Here is an 18,038-nt window from a genome sequence, read left to right as displayed (position 1 = left end):
GTTTTGCCTTGCTGCCGTTGCAATGGCGAGTACTCGAAATGACAGTACTCTCTTGATTTTTTCACTCGTGTTCCGCAGGCCGCAGTTAGCACTACCACTTCATCCCCAACACGTAATGTCGCCTCCCAGAGCGCAGACGTCCGCTGCTCTCTGTAGTCGAAAAGGGCAGTCGTTTGAAGTGCGATGGATGAGCAGCCAGTCCCAGCAGAACAGGAAGCTGTGGCGTGCACTGTTTCTACAAATGCTAGGAACACTGGCGCACCAAGCAGCGCATGTAGCGTGGCCGAGCGCTTTAAGGCGCTGGTTTAAGGCACCAGTCTCTCTGTAGGCGCGGTTTCGAATCCCGTAGCTGCCGGGGGTTTTGATGTGATCGCGTTAACCTGCCGCTTTTCCTTCAAGTGTAACCTCCTTGAGCTCACATATGTTTGATACATGGAGCATTCTAGCTCCGCCTGACAGTTACAGCTACGATACTTTAGTGGTTAAGGAAAGCGCAGGTTCGAAACCTGGTCACGGCACGAAAACGTCTCTTGACGCTGTCTCCTTAACTGCGACAGCTACAGACAAGTGGCGTCGCTACCGTACGGCGGGCACGGCTTTTTCTTGCTGTGGATGGCCTAAAGAGACGCTTCCAGTGGGAGAGCAGTGGAAATACATGGCACGGCGATTGCCAAGATACTTCCATTTCGAAGTGATCTTTGTAGTACAAACGAAACGTTTTGCCGCTGCTGATCCAACGGTAACGTGGCCGAGCGGTCTAAGGCGCTGGTTTTAGGCACCAGTCTCTCCGGAGGCGTGGGTTCGAATCCCACCGTTGCCACTTTTTACGTCTCATTTTTGTGCCGTTGCGGTGTGTCCTCGTGGGGTAGGACGCAGCTCTTGTGACGCGCGTGTTGTGTAGGTAGCGTGGCCGAGCGGTCTAAGGCGCTGGTTTCAGGCACCATTCTCTTCGGAGGCGTGGGTTCCAATCCCACAGCTGCCGAACGTGTAATGTTTCCTGTGTCGAAGGCAGATGCACTCATTGCCCGCAAAGGAAACAGCACAACAAGGCGTGAGCGTCTGCTTGGTGAATTGTCGTAGAACAGTGCGTGGTGCAACGACAGGATTTGTAGGCACCTTTTGCTCTCATCATTGCTGGCGTTCGTCTCCACGAAATGCGTCCGGAGCACGCCGTTCTATAACGCGAGAGAGTGGATTTTTTACAGTTGTCGTCAGTTAACCGTGGGCGGCTGCTGCGTTCGCTGGAAAGAGCACTGCCGTCGTTGTCCGGTGTGGTCTAGTGGCTAGGGTACCTGGATCTCACCCAGGAGGCCACGCTTCGGTTCCCGATACCGGAATTGCGCGTTTTTGTTGCTCCTCTTATTCGACTTGACTCGACTGACGCTACGCTGACGCGTGCAGAAAGCTACGTAAAGTATGACTCGCGGCAACACCTGACGGCGAGAGAGATGCGGCGTCTATCCACACATTCCGGCTCTAGCTGTCAGCGCGTTCGGACGTGTCCGCTGCTGCTCCGTGTTTACGTTAGTGGTGCCGTCGCGTCCTGAGTTTAATTTGTTGCCGTTTGTGAATTTCTGTGATTCTACGTGTCTGGTGTCATTGTGCTAAGTTTCTGTGTATTTTCGTCCGTTATAACGGTTGTGTTTTGGTGGCATTTCGGTTTATTACCGGAATCTCCTCGCGACTGAAGAAAAATCGCTGGAATTATACGGAAGAATACCCTGGTTTTCTCTTTTGAGAAGGAAACGCGTGCAGTGCAACCTACGGCTTTGGAAATCCATGACTGGCTGACCGACGTAATTGGGGTAAGTTCTGATTCCGTACATACCACCCAGTTAGATGCTGACAAATACTGTGTCTTTGTAAAATTTTTTAATCCTGTTGATGTTGAGAAGCTGTTATTGAGGTGCGGTAGTGTTGCTGAATTTGTGCACAGAGATGGGTCTAAAAGTAGTGTTTCAATTCGCAAAGCGGATATCACGTATAAATCAGTCAGAGTGCTAAACGTTCCTATTGAAGTAGATAATCAGCTGATTAAAGAGGCGCTTTCGAAATACGGGGAGATCCAGTCCGTTGTCAACGAAAGGTGGTCGAAATTGTATAAATTGCAGTGTTTCAATGGTATTCGATCAGTAGAAATGGAAGTTAAAGCCAATATCCCATCTTTTATTTCTATTGCTGGTCATAAAGCGCATATCGTATATTCAGGGCAGGTGCAGACATGTAATATTTGCAATGCAACGGGTCATTTCCGTCAAGACTGTCCCCGCCGTGTCTATGTCCTTAAAAATAGCCTTACGCAGCGTCAGCGACTTACGCTTAATGATGTTCTGCCTAACAATCATCAACCTCCCCCGGCCGGTAATGATGGAGCCAGTACTTCTGAAGTAACTGCCGGAAATGTCGCTGATTTCCCTCCCTTGCATGTAATTACCGATCGCAGTTCTCTTACCCGTGAATGCGATCTGCAACCTAAAAAGAGACCTTTAGAGACAACTGAAGACTGTTCAGACGATGATACATCACAGTCCAACCGTAAACAAAAGCAATGCAGCGAGGGTGCGGGTGAGGACGTAGACAGTAAACATGCGGCAGTGACGCCAGCAGCAGAGGCCCTCCCGCCGTCAGCTGCTGTTGCCACAGTGTTAGAAAACATGGACGCGAAACCACTGGCTCCGACCACGGTAACACGGAAGTCGAGTTCTGAGGAACAGCAAGTGATGGATCGGACTCAGCCTTGCGAATCTACAGACACACAGCACTCCCTCCCCGATGCACAGATAGAAGTCGCGGAAGGAACTGAAACTGGAACTAGACTTAGCAAACAGGACTGTGCAGAGGCCACCTCCGAACCATCGGCGCAAGATGCGGATCACTCGCGGCCACACACTGCCACTGCGGAGGTTCAACGACGCAGGCTAAAACCTCAACCGAACCTCAAAGCATCTCGTCACGCCGATAAACAAAAACTAGGAAAAGATGATGTGAAAGCCAAAAACGTATCATATGAAATAATTACTGCAGTATCCCCAGAGAAAAACTCAAAGAACCTTGATGGTGCAAAACCCCACTGTAAAGATAAGTCTGACCCGGTAAAGAATCCATCATTGAACTGACACAGCTAAGTCTAACTCGAGAAATGGTACTGCTAAGTGCCCCCATGTTCCTGCACAATTTCGGTGACAACGGAATTACCAATCTGCCAAATTCGTAGTTGACTGTTTTTAATATAGTTTTTTTTTTCTTCTTTCTCTTCGATTACCTCCAGGAGTAATTGTTACTTTTCTCTGACAGTAGGGATTTTTTTTTTCCTTATTTTCACGAGGAACCTACATGTGCCAGGCATACACAATAACAACTATAAACATTAACAGGATTAAGTCAGAAACGAAGATTGCTGCTCTCAAGGATTTCCTTTATGAATCCGGAACTGACATTGCTTTGCTGCAAGAAGTCACGATGCCTGACCTTAAAGTTGCCGGCTATGTAGAAATACTAAATATCTCATTCGAAACAAAGGTGGGCACAGCAATTTTAATCCGGGAAGGGATCCCTGTAACTGATGTCGAGAGACTGGACTCGGGCAGAGCAATAGGAATTAAAGTTTTTGACGTTACTATTATTAACCTGTATGCCCCGTCAGGGACCTCCAATAGACCGGAAAGGGCAAATTTTTTTAGAGAAGAAATAATATATTTATTACGGAAAAACCCACCAGAACTTTTAATTGGCGGCGATTTTAACTGTGTACTAAATAAAAAAGATCAGACTCCCAATTTTAATTGCTGTAACGAATTGAAGTGGTTAGTAACGGATCTAAACCTCAGAGATACTTGGGAAATTAAATATCCCACTGTTGTTGCATATACGTATATAGCTACACAGTCCTGTAGCAGGATTGATAGGATATATGTGTCACAAGGTATGGAAAGATCCTTAGTTAAAGTCGAGACAATTCCTGTATATTTTTCCGACCATTGCAGTATGCTGGCTTCCATCAATTTAAGGGCACAACCATCTCGCCGTTTAAGAAGTCAGTGGAAGCTGAATGTATCTTTGCTACAGGACAATGAGTTGGCAGATGTTGTCAACGAAACGTGGAACATGTGCTTGCGCTCGATAGATCGCTATGTGACTGTTACGGACTGGTGGTGCAACAGGGCCAAACCAAAACTGAGGAACGTCTTAATTCAGTACAGTCTTCAACGATCCCGAGAACTCAAGAACACCGTAGAATTTTATTACGCAATGTTACGGAACTTGTATGAACAGGCGAGCACTTCCGGCATTCGTTTGGCAGACATTAAAAAAACTAAGGCCAAATTACTCCGCATTAAACAACAACAGCTGGAAGGACTAAAAGTAAGGTCAAAAGCCAAGACACTATCAGAGGACGAAACTGCTTCCTTATATCACCTATTGAGACACGCAAAACATAGGAGACGAACCTTTCTTGATGAGATCCAGACTCCGACCGGTCTGACCATTACTTCTCAGAAAGAGATCGTCAACGAGGTTTTCAAGTATTACCACAATCTCTATTCAGCCAGTCAGTTATGCGAAGAATCCTTCGAAGAATTTCTTGGCGGCATAGTTCCTCAGCTGTCAGAAGAGGAAAATGAAGGACTTCTTACTGATTTCACTGAAGAGGATCTCCACGACACCGTCCGCAAGTCTCCTTTAAACAAGTCACCGGGGCCGGATGGGTTGCCCGTTGAATTTTATCTACGATACTGGCCACTCATCGGAGAAAAGTTTACTCAAATGGCAAACGAGATTATCCAAGGAAAACCACTACCTGCTGCTATGAAAGAATGCACAATAGTATTAGTTCCTAAGACTACATCGAAGCGCAATCTACACAACTTTCGCCCTATTTCGTTGCTTAACTCCGACTACAAAATCATAGCTAGACTGTTAAATAACAGACTTTCACTTTTAGCCAAAAAAATAGTAAGTCCACATCAGTCATGTGTACCTGGCAGAACTATTTTCAAAAGTATTGCGGAATACAGGGATTTAATTGCCATCGCCTCTGTGACAAACATCAAATGTGCCATTTGTTTTATCGATTTTCACAAAGCCTTCGACCGTGTGGATCACAGGTTCCTTCTTACAACAATGAGAAAAATAGGCTTTGACGAACGAGTTCTCAGTGTGGTCACGAACGTTGCGTTGGGGATCAACGCAAGTATCTCTGTCAACTGCCAAAGAACTAAGCAGATCCCGATACGGCGTGGCGTTCCTCAAGGCAGCCCGCTTTCCATGCTTCTATTCGTCTTTTCCTTGGAGCCGTTACTCCGCAGTCTTCACGTCAATCTAACAGGTATTACGTTAGCAGGTCACAAAACAGTCACAAATGCATACGCTGATGATGTAGGCGTCGTATTACGGAACGTCGATGACATTACCAAATTAGAATTGCTCATTAAAAAGTACTGCAGCGTGTCGGGTGCTACCACCAATGCTAATAAGAGCAGATTGCTAAACCTGCGGGGTTTTCAACACGTAACTGTCACTTGGGCAACACAGGTCACTCAGTGCAAATCACTTGGGACGACTCTGACTATGTGTCCAGTCAAAATGGCGGCCATTAATTGGAAAACAACATCCGGGTGCATTCAAGGAGCCACCAGAGAAAACCTGCTCCGACCTTTAAATCAATTTCAAAGAATTCGTTTAATTAATAATTGCCTTTTATCAAAAGCTTATTATACGGCGCAACTCTTTCCACTCCCCACCATGATCGCTGGAAAGATAATGTCAATCGTCACTAACTACCTATGGCGAGGTGAAGTGTTTAGAGTGACTGGGAGAACAGCTACCCTCGATCCCAGCAATGGAGGTCTGGGATTAACGGACATTAAGAATAAGGCCTCGGCTCTTTTCCTCAAACGGACCACTAGTCTTCTCAACGAAAACGTTACCAGCATTACAACTAAGTTATTTGAAATTCTTACACCTGCAAGTCTCCACGCGCCAGTTGATGTGCACAAAATCAATCCCCGCCTTCGTCATGTGCGTACATTTTTCATCGATATGAGTTATATTCATAGCGAAATAACTAATTCGCGGCAGTTAACGGCCCGAGCAATTCTGTGTCTCAAGAAGAAAAATGAAGGGAAGAATAAAATAGAGGAAAAATATCCGCATTACAATTGGACAACTATATGGAAGAATATTAACCTGCGTGTTCTCTCCTCCGACGCAAAAACATCATGGTACAAATCGGTCAACAATATAGTCAGTACCAACGAACGGTTGCACTCAATTGGGATTAGCCAAACAAACCTTTGTCTCAAATGTAATCTCGTCGACACAACAGTACACAGATTCACGTGTGCTGGGCATATGAAGAACTGGCAATGGTTGAGAGACCAATTGGCTTTTCTGACACGATCGTCCACAGACAATTTTCAGCCTCTGATCCTTCTCCGGCCACAGGTACAGTATTTCCCTGCAACCAAAAACAACTCAATTCATTGGTTAATGGGAACATACGTTAGCTATGTTATTAATCACTTAGGAACCGACGATCTCATTGATTTTCGTATGTATCTGAAAAATGAATATGATAGAATAGTTAAATATCCAGGCCATAAGCAGACGTACGGCAACATGCTCAAAATTGTCTTTGAGCGACTGGGAGTCGGATAACAGAGAAGAGCAAACAAAAGACTCCGTTTTATACAACAATAATTGGAGCAGCAAAGAACCGTTTATGATTCAGCTCATCTTTACATTTTAAGTACCATATTTAAGTAGCAACAAATGAAGGGAGTCCTGCAATTTAATTCACGAATTTATTCAGAGAAGAAAGTCATTTATTTTACGATTATCCTCAACCAGCAATTCAATTCAATTTTTGCAATTATGAAACCTAGCCAAAATCGGCAATTAATAATACAAAATTCAAAGCACGCAATCTAATGGAAATACCGTCACTAGGTGACAGATGAGAGGCGGCATTGAGGCCAGGCCTCAGCATTATTTGACCCCTGCCCTCCTTGCCGACGCTTATCTGACACTGAAATCTAAAAAAAAAAAAAAAAAAAAAAAAAAAAAAAAAAAAAAAAAAAAAAAAATGGTGTAATGGTTAGCACTCTGGAATTTGAATCCAGCGATCCGAGTTCGAGTCTCGGTGGAACCTGACAAAGAAAAAAAAAAAAAAAAAAAAAAAATGGTGTAACGGTTAGCACTCTGGACTCTGAACCCAGCGATCCGAGTTCGAATCTCGGTGGAACCTTCGTTTAGTCTAAATTTTCTGTAATAAGCGTTTCTCGCCGAGGAAGTATCAGCGATAGGCTCAGGGATTTAGTTTCTACGTTTGTGTTAAAAACGAGACGTCTATGAAACGGCTGAATATTGGTGCGACGATGTGACCTATATAGCACATTAAACGAGTAATGCCTGTAAGAGCAAGCAATATTACGATAATTCGAAGAAATATCATTATCCTACGAAGGCTAAGACTCCCATGATTATCAACTAGCTATTACTAGCTGAGCAAATGAATTTCCTTTAAAATAGGTTTAAAACATAGGGAGGTTCTGACCGAGTGGGCATGCTAAAAAAAAAAAAAAAAAAAAAAAAGTGGCTGGGATACCTGGCTCTCACCCAGGAGGCCCGGGTTCGATTCCCGGTACCGGAATTGCGCGTTTTTGTTGCTCCTCCTATGCGACTTGTCTCGACTTTGCTCGACTGACGCTACGCTGACGCGTGCAGAAAGCTACGTTAAGTATGACTCGCGGCAACACCTGACGGCGAGAGAGATGCGGCGTCTATCCACTTGTTATCGAGCCACATACCGGTACCTGTAGTCAAGAGGCTTGGAGGACTGCAAGACATTGCCACGGAGGTGAATGCAGCTAACCACTGTAGTTAGAGTCCTGACAGCGCAGGCACGTTCATTTGCTCGTATACATGTGATGGAGACCGTGTCTGACACTGCTGTGGCGTACACCTTGGCCTAGGCTTTGCTGGGTATCGCCACTTGCATTGCAGCCAGCTGCCTTCGCGGGCGCCTCCGTGGCCATGGCCGTGATCGTCTAGTGGTTAGGACATTGCGTTGTGGCCGCAATAACCCAGGTTCGAATCCTGGTCACGGCAATTTTGAAAGTTTTGCCTTGCTGCCGTTGCAATGGCGAGTACTCGAAATGACAGTACTCTCTTGATTTTTTCACTCGTGTTCCGCAGGCCGCAGTTAGCACTACCACTTCATCCCCAACACGTAATGTCGCCTCCCAGAGCGCAGACGTCCGCTGCTCTCTGTAGTCGAAAAGGGCAGTCGTTTGAAGTGCGATGGATGAGCAGCCAGTCCCAGCAGAACAGGAAGCTGTGGCGTGCACTGTTTCTACAAATGCTAGGAACACTGGCGCACCAAGCAGCGCATGTAGCGTGGCCGAGCGCTTTAAGGCGCTGGTTTAAGGCACCAGTCTCTCTGTAGGCGCGGTTTCGAATCCCGTAGCTGCCGGGGGTTTTGATGTGATCGCGTTAACCTGCCGCTTTTCCTTCAAGTGTAACCTCCTTGAGCTCACATATGTTTGATACATGGAGCATTCTAGCTCCGCCTGACAGTTACAGCTACGATACTTTAGTGGTTAAGGAAAGCGCAGGTTCGAAACCTGGTCACGGCACGAAAACGTCTCTTGACGCTGTCTCCTTAACTGCGACAGCTACAGACAAGTGGCGTCGCTACCGTACGGCGGGCACGGCTTTTTCTTGCTGTGGATGGCCTAAAGAGACGCTTCCAGTGGGAGAGCAGTGGAAATACATGGCACGGCGATTGCCAAGATACTTCCATTTCGAAGTGATCTTTGTAGTACAAACGAAACGTTTTGCCGCTGCTGATCCAACGGTAACGTGGCCGAGCGGTCTAAGGCGCTGGTTTTAGGCACCAGTCTCTCCGGAGGCGTGGGTTCGAATCCCACCGTTGCCACTTTTTACGTCTCATTTTTGTGCCGTTGCGGTGTGTCCTCGTGGGGTAGGACGCAGCTCTTGTGACGCGCGTGTTGTGTAGGTAGCGTGGCCGAGCGGTCTAAGGCGCTGGTTTCAGGCACCATTCTCTTCGGAGGCGTGGGTTCCAATCCCACAGCTGCCGAACGTGTAATGTTTCCTGTGTCGAAGGCAGATGCACTCATTGCCCGCAAAGGAAACAGCACAACAAGGCGTGAGCGTCTGCTTGGTGAATTGTCGTAGAACAGTGCGTGGTGCAACGACAGGATTTGTAGGCACCTTTTGCTCTCATCATTGCTGGCGTTCGTCTCCACGAAATGCGTCCGGAGCACGCCGTTCTATAACGCGAGAGAGTGGATTTTTTACAGTTGTCGTCAGTTAACCGTGGGCGGCTGCTGCGTTCGCTGGAAAGAGCACTGCCGTCGTTGTCCGGTGTGGTCTAGTGGCTGGGATACCTGGCTCTCACCCAGGAGGCCCGGGTTCGATTCCCGGTACCGGAATTGCGCGTTTTTGTTGCTCCTCCTATGCGACTTGTCTCGACTTTGCTCGACTGACGCTACGCTGACGCGTGCAGAAAGCTACGTTAAGTATGACTCGCGGCAACACCTGACGGCGAGAGAGATGCGGCGTCTATCCACTTGTTATCGAGCCACATACCGGTACCTGTAGTCAAGAGGCTTGGAGGACTGCAAGACATTGCCACGGAGGTGAATGCAGCTAACCACTGTAGTTAGAGTCCTGACAGCGCAGGCACGTTCATTTGCTCGTATACATGTGATGGAGACCGTGTCTGACACTGCTGTGGCGTACACCTTGGCCTAGGCTTTGCTGGGTATCGCCACTTGCATTGCAGCCAGCTGCCTTCGCGGGCGCCTCCGTGGCCATGGCCGTGATCGTCTAGTGGTTAGGACATTGCGTTGTGGCCGCAATAACCCAGGTTCGAATCCTGGTCACGGCAATTTTGAAAGTTTTGCCTTGCTGCCGTTGCAATGGCGAGTACTCGAAATGACAGTACTCTCTTGATTTTTTCACTCGTGTTCCGCAGGCCGCAGTTAGCACTACCACTTCATCCCCAACACGTAATGTCGCCTCCCAGAGCGCAGACGTCCGCTGCTCTCTGTAGTCGAAAAGGGCAGTCGTTTGAAGTGCGATGGATGAGCAGCCAGTCCCAGCAGAACAGGAAGCTGTGGCGTGCACTGTTTCTACAAATGCTAGGAACACTGGCGCACCAAGCAGCGCATGTAGCGTGGCCGAGCGCTTTAAGGCGCTGGTTTAAGGCACCAGTCTCTCTGTAGGCGCGGTTTCGAATCCCGTAGCTGCCGGGGGTTTTGATGTGATCGCGTTAACCTGCCGCTTTTCCTTCAAGTGTAACCTCCTTGAGCTCACATATGTTTGATACATGGAGCATTCTAGCTCCGCCTGACAGTTACAGCTACGATACTTTAGTGGTTAAGGAAAGCGCAGGTTCGAAACCTGGTCACGGCACGAAAACGTCTCTTGACGCTGTCTCCTTAACTGCGACAGCTACAGACAAGTGGCGTCGCTACCGTACGGCGGGCACGGCTTTTTCTTGCTGTGGATGGCCTAAAGAGACGCTTCCAGTGGGAGAGCAGTGGAAATACATGGCACGGCGATTGCCAAGATACTTCCATTTCGAAGTGATCTTTGTAGTACAAACGAAACGTTTTGCCGCTGCTGATCCAACGGTAACGTGGCCGAGCGGTCTAAGGCGCTGGTTTTAGGCACCAGTCTCTCCGGAGGCGTGGGTTCGAATCCCACCGTTGCCACTTTTTACGTCTCATTTTTGTGCCGTTGCGGTGTGTCCTCGTGGGGTAGGACGCAGCTCTTGTGACGCGCGTGTTGTGTAGGTAGCGTGGCCGAGCGGTCTAAGGCGCTGGTTTCAGGCACCATTCTCTTCGGAGGCGTGGGTTCCAATCCCACAGCTGCCGAACGTGTAATGTTTCCTGTGTCGAAGGCAGATGCACTCATTGCCCGCAAAGGAAACAGCACAACAAGGCGTGAGCGTCTGCTTGGTGAATTGTCGTAGAACAGTGCGTGGTGCAACGACAGGATTTGTAGGCACCTTTTGCTCTCATCATTGCTGGCGTTCGTCTCCACGAAATGCGTCCGGAGCACGCCGTTCTATAACGCGAGAGAGTGGATTTTTTACAGTTGTCGTCAGTTAACCGTGGGCGGCTGCTGCGTTCGCTGGAAAGAGCACTGCCGTCGTTGTCCGGTGTGGTCTAGTGGCTAGGATACCTGGCTCTCACCCAGGAGGCCCGGGTTCGATTCCCGGTACCGGAATTGCGCGTTTTTGTTGCTCCTCCTATGCGACTTGTCTCGACTTTGCTCGACTGACGCTACGCTGACGCGTGCAGAAAGCTACGTTAAGTATGACTCGCGGCAACACCTGACGGCGAGAGAGATGCGGCGTCTATCCACTTGTTATCGAGCCACATACCGGTACCTGTAGTCAAGAGGCTTGGAGGACTGCAAGACATTGCCACGGAGGTGAATGCAGCTAACCACTGTAGTTAGAGTCCTGACAGCGCAGGCACGTTCATTTGCTCGTATACATGTGATGGAGACCGTGTCTGACACTGCTGTGGCGTACACCTTGGCCTAGGCTTTGCTGGGTATCGCCACTTGCATTGCAGCCAGCTGCCTTCGCGGGCGCCTCCGTGGCCATGGCCGTGATCGTCTAGTGGTTAGGACATTGCGTTGTGGCCGCAATAACCCAGGTTCGAATCCTGGTCACGGCAATTTTGAAAGTTTTGCCTTGCTGCCGTTGCAATGGCGAGTACTCGAAATGACAGTACTCTCTTGATTTTTTCACTCGTGTTCCGCAGGCCGCAGTTAGCACTACCACTTCATCCCCAACACGTAATGTCGCCTCCCAGAGCGCAGACGTCCGCTGCTCTCTGTAGTCGAAAAGGGCAGTCGTTTGAAGTGCGATGGATGAGCAGCCAGTCCCAGCAGAACAGGAAGCTGTGGCGTGCACTGTTTCTACAAATGCTAGGAACACTGGCGCACCAAGCAGCGCATGTAGCGTGGCCGAGCGCTTTAAGGCGCTGGTTTAAGGCACCAGTCTCTCTGTAGGCGCGGTTTCGAATCCCGTAGCTGCCGGGGGTTTTGATGTGATCGCGTTAACCTGCCGCTTTTCCTTCAAGTGTAACCTCCTTGAGCTCACATATGTTTGATACATGGAGCATTCTAGCTCCGCCTGACAGTTACAGCTACGATACTTTAGTGGTTAAGGAAAGCGCAGGTTCGAAACCTGGTCACGGCACGAAAACGTCTCTTGACGCTGTCTCCTTAACTGCGACAGCTACAGACAAGTGGCGTCGCTACCGTACGGCGGGCACGGCTTTTTCTTGCTGTGGATGGCCTAAAGAGACGCTTCCAGTGGGAGAGCAGTGGAAATACATGGCACGGCGATTGCCAAGATACTTCCATTTCGAAGTGATCTTTGTAGTACAAACGAAACGTTTTGCCGCTGCTGATCCAACGGTAACGTGGCCGAGCGGTCTAAGGCGCTGGTTTTAGGCACCAGTCTCTCCGGAGGCGTGGGTTCGAATCCCACCGTTGCCACTTTTTACGTCTCATTTTTGTGCCGTTGCGGTGTGTCCTCGTGGGGTAGGACGCAGCTCTTGTGACGCGCGTGTTGTGTAGGTAGCGTGGCCGAGCGGTCTAAGGCGCTGGTTTCAGGCACCATTCTCTTCGGAGGCGTGGGTTCCAATCCCACAGCTGCCGAACGTGTAATGTTTCCTGTGTCGAAGGCAGATGCACTCATTGCCCGCAAAGGAAACAGCACAACAAGGCGTGAGCGTCTGCTTGGTGAATTGTCGTAGAACAGTGCGTGGTGCAACGACAGGATTTGTAGGCACCTTTTGCTCTCATCATTGCTGGCGTTCGTCTCCACGAAATGCGTCCGGAGCACGCCGTTCTATAACGCGAGAGAGTGGATTTTTTACAGTTGTCGTCAGTTAACCGTGGGCGGCTGCTGCGTTCGCTGGAAAGAGCACTGCCGTCGTTGTCCGGTGTGGTCTAGTGGCTGGGATACCTGGCTCTCACCCAGGAGGCCCGGGTTCGATTCCCGGTACCGGAATTGCGCGTTTTTGTTGCTCCTCCTATGCGACTTGTCTCGACTTTGCTCGACTGACGCTACGCTGACGCGTGCAGAAAGCTACGTTAAGTATGACTCGCGGCAACACCTGACGGCGAGAGAGATGCGGCGTCTATCCACTTGTTATCGAGCCACATACCGGTACCTGTAGTCAAGAGGCTTGGAGGACTGCAAGACATTGCCACGGAGGTGAATGCAGCTAACCACTGTAGTTAGAGTCCTGACAGCGCAGGCACGTTCATTTGCTCGTATACATGTGATGGAGACCGTGTCTGACACTGCTGTGGCGTACACCTTGGCCTAGGCTTTGCTGGGTATCGCCACTTGCATTGCAGCCAGCTGCCTTCGCGGGCGCCTCCGTGGCCATGGCCGTGATCGTCTAGTGGTTAGGACATTGCGTTGTGGCCGCAATAACCCAGGTTCGAATCCTGGTCACGGCAATTTTGAAAGTTTTGCCTTGCTGCCGTTGCAATGGCGAGTACTCGAAATGACAGTACTCTCTTGATTTTTTCACTCGTGTTCCGCAGGCCGCAGTTAGCACTACCACTTCATCCCCAACACGTAATGTCGCCTCCCAGAGCGCAGACGTCCGCTGCTCTCTGTAGTCGAAAAGGGCAGTCGTTTGAAGTGCGATGGATGAGCAGCCAGTCCCAGCAGAACAGGAAGCTGTGGCGTGCACTGTTTCTACAAATGCTAGGAACACTGGCGCACCAAGCAGCGCATGTAGCGTGGCCGAGCGCTTTAAGGCGCTGGTTTAAGGCACCAGTCTCTCTGTAGGCGCGGTTTCGAATCCCGTAGCTGCCGGGGGTTTTGATGTGATCGCGTTAACCTGCCGCTTTTCCTTCAAGTGTAACCTCCTTGAGCTCACATATGTTTGATACATGGAGCATTCTAGCTCCGCCTGACAGTTACAGCTACGATACTTTAGTGGTTAAGGAAAGCGCAGGTTCGAAACCTGGTCACGGCACGAAAACGTCTCTTGACGCTGTCTCCTTAACTGCGACAGCTACAGACAAGTGGCGTCGCTACCGTACGGCGGGCACGGCTTTTTCTTGCTGTGGATGGCCTAAAGAGACGCTTCCAGTGGGAGAGCAGTGGAAATACATGGCACGGCGATTGCCAAGATACTTCCATTTCGAAGTGATCTTTGTAGTACAAACGAAACGTTTTGCCGCTGCTGATCCAACGGTAACGTGGCCGAGCGGTCTAAGGCGCTGGTTTTAGGCACCAGTCTCTCCGGAGGCGTGGGTTCGAATCCCACCGTTGCCACTTTTTACGTCTCATTTTTGTGCCGTTGCGGTGTGTCCTCGTGGGGTAGGACGCAGCTCTTGTGACGCGCGTGTTGTGTAGGTAGCGTGGCCGAGCGGTCTAAGGCGCTGGTTTCAGGCACCATTCTCTTCGGAGGCGTGGGTTCCAATCCCACAGCTGCCGAACGTGTAATGTTTCCTGTGTCGAAGGCAGATGCACTCATTGCCCGCAAAGGAAACAGCACAACAAGGCGTGAGCGTCTGCTTGGTGAATTGTCGTAGAACAGTGCGTGGTGCAACGACAGGATTTGTAGGCACCTTTTGCTCTCATCATTGCTGGCGTTCGTCTCCACGAAATGCGTCCGGAGCACGCCGTTCTATAACGCGAGAGAGTGGATTTTTTACAGTTGTCGTCAGTTAACCGTGGGCGGCTGCTGCGTTCGCTGGAAAGAGCACTGCCGTCGTTGTCCGGTGTGGTCTAGTGGCTAGGATACCTGGCTCTCACCCAGGAGGCCCGGGTTCGATTCCCGGTACCGGAATTGCGCGTTTTTGTTGCTCCTCCTATGCGACTTGTCTCGACTTTGCTCGACTGACGCTACGCTGACGCGTGCAGAAAGCTACGTTAAGTATGACTCGCGGCAACACCTGACGGCGAGAGAGATGCGGCGTCTATCCACTTGTTATCGAGCCACATACCGGTACCTGTAGTCAAGAGGCTTGGAGGACTGCAAGACATTGCCACGGAGGTGAATGCAGCTAACCACTGTAGTTAGAGTCCTGACAGCGCAGGCACGTTCATTTGCTCGTATACATGTGATGGAGACCGTGTCTGACACTGCTGTGGCGTACACCTTGGCCTAGGCTTTGCTGGGTATCGCCACTTGCATTGCAGCCAGCTGCCTTCGCGGGCGCCTCCGTGGCCATGGCCGTGATCGTCTAGTGGTTAGGACATTGCGTTGTGGCCGCAATAACCCAGGTTCGAATCCTGGTCACGGCAATTTTGAAAGTTTTGCCTTGCTGCCGTTGCAATGGCGAGTACTCGAAATGACAGTACTCTCTTGATTTTTTCACTCGTGTTCCGCAGGCCGCAGTTAGCACTACCACTTCATCCCCAACACGTAATGTCGCCTCCCAGAGCGCAGACGTCCGCTGCTCTCTGTAGTCGAAAAGGGCAGTCGTTTGAAGTGCGATGGATGAGCAGCCAGTCCCAGCAGAACAGGAAGCTGTGGCGTGCACTGTTTCTACAAATGCTAGGAACACTGGCGCACCAAGCAGCGCATGTAGCGTGGCCGAGCGCTTTAAGGCGCTGGTTTAAGGCACCAGTCTCTCTGTAGGCGCGGTTTCGAATCCCGTAGCTGCCGGGGGTTTTGATGTGATCGCGTTAACCTGCCGCTTTTCCTTCAAGTGTAACCTCCTTGAGCTCACATATGTTTGATACATGGAGCATTCTAGCTCCGCCTGACAGTTACAGCTACGATACTTTAGTGGTTAAGGAAAGCGCAGGTTCGAAACCTGGTCACGGCACGAAAACGTCTCTTGACGCTGTCTCCTTAACTGCGACAGCTACAGACAAGTGGCGTCGCTACCGTACGGCGGGCACGGCTTTTTCTTGCTGTGGATGGCCTAAAGAGACGCTTCCAGTGGGAGAGCAGTGGAAATACATGGCACGGCGATTGCCAAGATACTTCCATTTCGAAGTGATCTTTGTAGTACAAACGAAACGTTTTGCCGCTGCTGATCCAACGGTAACGTGGCCGAGCGGTCTAAGGCGCTGGTTTTAGGCACCAGTCTCTCCGGAGGCGTGGGTTCGAATCCCACCGTTGCCACTTTTTACGTCTCATTTTTGTGCCGTTGCGGTGTGTCCTCGTGGGGTAGGACGCAGCTCTTGTGACGCGCGTGTTGTGTAGGTAGCGTGGCCGAGCGGTCTAAGGCGCTGGTTTCAGGCACCATTCTCTTCGGAGGCGTGGGTTCCAATCCCACAGCTGCCGAACGTGTAATGTTTCCTGTGTCGAAGGCAGATGCACTCATTGCCCGCAAAGGAAACAGCACAACAAGGCGTGAGCGTCTGCTTGGTGAATTGTCGTAGAACAGTGCGTGGTGCAACGACAGGATTTGTAGGCACCTTTTGCTCTCATCATTGCTGGCGTTCGTCTCCACGAAATGCGTCCGGAGCACGCCGTTCTATAACGCGAGAGAGTGGATTTTTTACAGTTGTCGTCAGTTAACCGTGGGCGGCTGCTGCGTTCGCTGGAAAGAGCACTGCCGTCGTTGTCCGGTGTGGTCCAGTGGCTAGGATACCTGGCTCTCACCCAGGAGGCCCGGGTTCGATTCCCGGTACCGGAATTGCGCGTTTTTGTTGCTCCTCCTATGCGACTTGTCTCGACTTTGCTCGACTGACGCTACGCTGACGCGTGCAGAAAGCTACGTTAAGTATGACTCGCGGCAACACCTGACGGCGAGAGAGATGCGGCGTCTATCCACTTGTTATCGAGCCACATACCGGTACCTGTAGTCAAGAGGCTTGGAGGACTGCAAGACATTGCCACGGAGGTGAATGCAGCTAACCACTGTAGTTAGAGTCCTGACAGCGCAGGCACGTTCATTTGCTCGTATACATGTGATGGAGACCGTGTCTGACACTGCTGTGGCGTACACCTTGGCCTAGGCTTTGCTGGGTATCGCCACTTGCATTGCAGCCAGCTGCCTCCGTGGGCGCCTCCGTGGCCATGGCCGTGATCGTCTAGTGGTTAGGACATTGCGTTGTGGCCGCAATAACCCAGGTTCGAATCCTGGTCACGGCAATTTTGAAAGTTTTGCCTTGCTGCCGTTGCAATGGCGAGTACTCGAAATGACAGTACTCTCTTGATTTTTTCACTCGTGTTCCGCAGGCCGCAGTTAGCACTACCACTTCATCCCCAACACGTAATGTCGCCTCCCAGAGCGCAGACGTCCGCTGCTCTCTGTAGTCGAAAAGGGCAGTCGTTTGAAGTGCGATGGATGAGCAGCCAGTCCCAGCAGAACAGGAAGCTGTGGCGTGCACTGTTTCTACAAATGCTAGGAACACTGGCGCACCAAGCAGCGCATGTAGCGTGGCCGAGCGCTTTAAGGCGCTGGTTTAAGGCACCAGTCTCTCTGTAGGCGCGGTTTCGAATCCCGTAGCTGCCGGGGGTTTTGATGTGATCGCGTTAACCTGCCGCTTTTCCTTCAAGTGTAACCTCCTTGAGCTCACATATGTTTGATACATGGAGCATTCTAGCTCCGCCTGACAGTTACAGCTACGATACTTTAGTGGTTAAGGAAAGCGCAGGTTCGAAACCTGGTCACGGCACGAAAACGTCTCTTGACGCTGTCTCCTTAACTGCGACAGCTACAGACAAGTGGCGTCGCTACCGTACGGCGGGCACGGCTTTTTCTTGCTGTGGATGGCCTAAAGAGACGCTTCCAGTGGGAGAGCAGTGGAAATACATGGCACGGCGATTGCCAAGATACTTCCATTTCGAAGTGATCTTTGTAGTACAAACGAAACGTTTTGCCGCTGCTGATCCAACGGTAACGTGGCCGAGCGGTCTAAGGCGCTGGTTTTAGGCACCAGTCTCTCCGGAGGCGTGGGTTCGAATCCCACCGTTGCCACTTTTTACGTCTCATTTTTGTGCCGTTGCGGTGTGTCCTCGTGGGGTAGGACGCAGCTCTTGTGACGCGCGTGTTGTGTA

At 50.3% G+C, this 18,038-nt stretch overlaps 18 non-coding genes across 18 annotated transcripts; all 18 read left to right on the top strand.

Annotated features, from left to right (window-relative positions):
- Positions 1 to 738: 738 nt before the first annotated feature.
- On the top strand, positions 739 to 820 carry Trnal-uag. The gene has a single exon. It is a non-coding gene; the product is annotated as a tRNA-Leu (tRNA).
- Positions 821 to 8,037: 7,217 nt separating this feature from the next.
- On the top strand, positions 8,038 to 8,109 carry Trnah-gug. The gene has a single exon. It is a non-coding gene; the product is annotated as a tRNA-His (tRNA).
- A 747-nt stretch (positions 8,110 to 8,856) lies between these two features.
- Positions 8,857 to 8,938, top strand: Trnal-uag. Its single transcript has one exon. It is a non-coding gene; the product is annotated as a tRNA-Leu (tRNA).
- Positions 8,939 to 9,383: 445 nt separating this feature from the next.
- Trnae-cuc lies at positions 9,384 to 9,455 on the top strand. The gene has a single exon. It is a non-coding gene; the product is annotated as a tRNA-Glu (tRNA).
- Positions 9,456 to 9,841: 386 nt separating this feature from the next.
- On the top strand, positions 9,842 to 9,913 carry Trnah-gug. The gene has a single exon. It is a non-coding gene; the product is annotated as a tRNA-His (tRNA).
- A 747-nt stretch (positions 9,914 to 10,660) lies between these two features.
- Trnal-uag lies at positions 10,661 to 10,742 on the top strand. Its single transcript has one exon. It is a non-coding gene; the product is annotated as a tRNA-Leu (tRNA).
- Positions 10,743 to 11,187: 445 nt separating this feature from the next.
- On the top strand, positions 11,188 to 11,259 carry Trnae-cuc. The gene has a single exon. It is a non-coding gene; the product is annotated as a tRNA-Glu (tRNA).
- Positions 11,260 to 11,645: 386 nt separating this feature from the next.
- On the top strand, positions 11,646 to 11,717 carry Trnah-gug. Its single transcript has one exon. It is a non-coding gene; the product is annotated as a tRNA-His (tRNA).
- Positions 11,718 to 12,464: 747 nt separating this feature from the next.
- On the top strand, positions 12,465 to 12,546 carry Trnal-uag. Its single transcript has one exon. It is a non-coding gene; the product is annotated as a tRNA-Leu (tRNA).
- A 445-nt stretch (positions 12,547 to 12,991) lies between these two features.
- Positions 12,992 to 13,063, top strand: Trnae-cuc. The gene has a single exon. It is a non-coding gene; the product is annotated as a tRNA-Glu (tRNA).
- Positions 13,064 to 13,449: 386 nt separating this feature from the next.
- Trnah-gug lies at positions 13,450 to 13,521 on the top strand. Its single transcript has one exon. It is a non-coding gene; the product is annotated as a tRNA-His (tRNA).
- Positions 13,522 to 14,268: 747 nt separating this feature from the next.
- On the top strand, positions 14,269 to 14,350 carry Trnal-uag. The gene has a single exon. It is a non-coding gene; the product is annotated as a tRNA-Leu (tRNA).
- Positions 14,351 to 14,795: 445 nt separating this feature from the next.
- Trnae-cuc lies at positions 14,796 to 14,867 on the top strand. Its single transcript has one exon. It is a non-coding gene; the product is annotated as a tRNA-Glu (tRNA).
- Positions 14,868 to 15,253: 386 nt separating this feature from the next.
- Trnah-gug lies at positions 15,254 to 15,325 on the top strand. Its single transcript has one exon. It is a non-coding gene; the product is annotated as a tRNA-His (tRNA).
- A 747-nt stretch (positions 15,326 to 16,072) lies between these two features.
- Trnal-uag lies at positions 16,073 to 16,154 on the top strand. Its single transcript has one exon. It is a non-coding gene; the product is annotated as a tRNA-Leu (tRNA).
- Positions 16,155 to 16,599: 445 nt separating this feature from the next.
- Positions 16,600 to 16,671, top strand: Trnae-cuc. Its single transcript has one exon. It is a non-coding gene; the product is annotated as a tRNA-Glu (tRNA).
- A 386-nt stretch (positions 16,672 to 17,057) lies between these two features.
- Trnah-gug lies at positions 17,058 to 17,129 on the top strand. The gene has a single exon. It is a non-coding gene; the product is annotated as a tRNA-His (tRNA).
- A 747-nt stretch (positions 17,130 to 17,876) lies between these two features.
- Positions 17,877 to 17,958, top strand: Trnal-uag. Its single transcript has one exon. It is a non-coding gene; the product is annotated as a tRNA-Leu (tRNA).
- Positions 17,959 to 18,038: the final 80 nt, after the last annotated feature.

Source organism: Schistocerca piceifrons, unplaced genomic scaffold (genome assembly GCF_021461385.2).
Source record: "Schistocerca piceifrons isolate TAMUIC-IGC-003096 unplaced genomic scaffold, iqSchPice1.1 HiC_scaffold_690, whole genome shotgun sequence".
Lineage (NCBI taxonomy): Eukaryota > Metazoa > Arthropoda > Insecta > Orthoptera > Acrididae > Schistocerca > Schistocerca piceifrons.
Note: the sequence above shows the minus strand (reverse complement) of the source record. Positions and strands in the feature narration are given on the sequence as shown.